This window comes from Oratosquilla oratoria, chromosome 11, assembly GCF_046742065.1.
Source record: "Oratosquilla oratoria isolate Oo_2021 chromosome 11, ASM4674206v1, whole genome shotgun sequence".
Classification (NCBI taxonomy): Eukaryota; Metazoa; Arthropoda; class Malacostraca; order Stomatopoda; family Squillidae; genus Oratosquilla; species Oratosquilla oratoria.
The window spans coordinates 71,188,121-71,190,620 of NC_134787.1; positions in this window are offsets into that span (position 1 = coordinate 71,188,121).

Consider the following 2,500-nt stretch of genomic DNA (forward strand, 5'->3'; position numbering starts at 1 on the left):
AATCTGTACAATTCATTTATCTAGTTTCTAAACCAACGTTGGTTCTTGAGACCTCCTGCCAGTGCCTCTCCTCGTGCCCTTATCTCCGACAGATTCTTATCAGTGTTACTCATATCATTCCGTGCCCTATCGTAGTATGTTCCTCTTATGCCGAATTCTTACCGTTTAGTTATTAATTTATTTGATTAAATACGTTCGTTCCGCTTTCTAAGATCAGATGAAGATCTCGTTCATTCTGGGAGTTCTACAAGGGAAACCGCTAGTAGATTTAAGGGAGCTATGAGTAGGAACTGTAGACTGAGAGGGCTGAGGAGAACAAGGGACATTGGCATGTTGAAGAGCATTGCTAATACACAAAGAACTAGAAGGCATTTCCCTTAGTTTACAGGAAAGCCTTGTTGCAAAAACAAATAGAGTTTCATCAGTCTTATAGCTGAGAGAAGATGCAGCTCTTCTCTCAAAAGACACGAAAAAAAGGATGTAAAGCAAAAATTCCAAAATAAGGCGGAACCTATCTAAAGTGATAGTGCCATTATCTACCCAGTCTGAATGTGAGAGTGAATCGAAGGCGTCAACAACAATTATACTGGCCTGGGCTTGAGCACGCCTGTAGTCAAGAGTACCCAGTCGGGATACGAGGGTATCAGCCAGTTTGAAACACCATTGAAAAGAATTGCCAACAGGGGTATCTGATTTTTTTTTTAATGAAATTAGACCTAAAGATGTCATAATTATAATCCAAAGACTTGGGATCAAGGCCCGATGCAGACAGCATCTCTGACGCTAGTGAATTAGGTACAAGTTGTGACCTCACAAAAGATATCTTTTCAGGCCCAGTCGAAACATTTGAGTTCAATATTTCATCTTTGCATTGGCGAATAAAATCTATGGCCTAATGGGGGTCTTGGTCTGAAAATTTAATAACAGAGGATTCATGGTGTAATAAAGTTAAGGTATTAGCCATTGTTTCAGATGGTTTTTGGTGATTGATAAAAGATGGTACCTTTGATTTAGACATATTAGAAGGGGGGCAAGATAACTGCACTCCACTACGTAATAACATCAAAATCAAAACAAAGAAAATACAGTTAATAATGTTGATCGGAATGAATGCATTCCTCAAATCGGAAGAATGGATCACCTGAAAGAACGTAAGTAATAATATTCGCTCTAATTAACAAAGCAAGAGCGTTATCAATACAAAATATATAATTCACAATTAAGCCACGTACATACATACATATACCAAAGGCTTTTTCCCCCTACATGGGGGGTAGCCAAAAAAGAAAAAGGCATAAAAACCACTCCCACCAATTCCATTTCCTTTATATTCCACTCCCCTCCACCCTCCTCTCTCCCTCTTATCTTAGCACCTCCTGGATGACGGGTTATCCCTGCATCCTGTCCACTGCCCTGGGTCAGAAGCAGTGTCGCAAGACACAGCACATCCACAGCAAGGCCGCTTCATAAATTCGGCGACCCCCCCTCCTCTCCGTCCCCTCATGCAGAAAAGGAGAAGACGGGGAGAAATCCCTTCGGGCTGCGTCAATTTTTTTTCTCATACATGCTTCCTCCAACCTCCCCCACCCCCTCCCCCTCATGCATCACAGCATCATATATACACAACCCCTCTCCATTCACCCCTAACTTCTGCCCTCTCCCATCCTTCCTCCACAGACATTCCTCTCTTTTGTAATGTCCCTTTCACCCCTTCCTTCCATCTCACCCTGGGACGCCCCCTCATATTCATTGCTTTGACCTCTGGCTTCCACACTTCTTTTACTAATCGTTCTTCACTCATGTCCAAACCATCCTAATTCCCTTTCATTAGCCCTATCTTCCAGTTCCCTTTCCACCCCTGTTCTCCTCCTCACCTCCTCATTTCTCAACTATCTAGCCTAGTAACCCCTATCATACTTCTCAGGCATTTCATCTAATAACTAATAACTATAAACAAGGAAAAACGTTACCGCACAGGGGTAACTATACTAGATCTTAAGGAAAGAGATCATGACGTCACAACATGGCCGCCGTGAACGCCAACCAATTTGGCCATCTTGCCAGACAAAGAACCATTGACCAATTATTTCATTATAAACAGGAAACACAATATGGCCTGTCATAAAATAAACAAGAAGCATGTACAAGCCTGAATAATGCACTGGCAAAGGAGACGAAAGTCACTATGGAAATCAGCGAACGATGATTACCGGCCGACGTGAAGAATGCGTAGGTATAAATTTGCCTGTCCAAAATCTTTCACCATCCAGGGTTCAAATTACAGCTGATACACACAGGAACATAAGACGATCCAGTGATAATCGCAGATGATGTCGATGAACGCTTAAACGCCCACGCCAACGGGAAAAGTACGCGAGAGAAAAAAAAAAAAAAAAAAAAAAAAAAAATACGTGGTGCACTCAGAAAAAAAAAAAAAAAAAAAAAAAAAAAAAATCCTGCGCCTAATTACGAACAAAATGTTCAAGGGAAAGGTATGAAT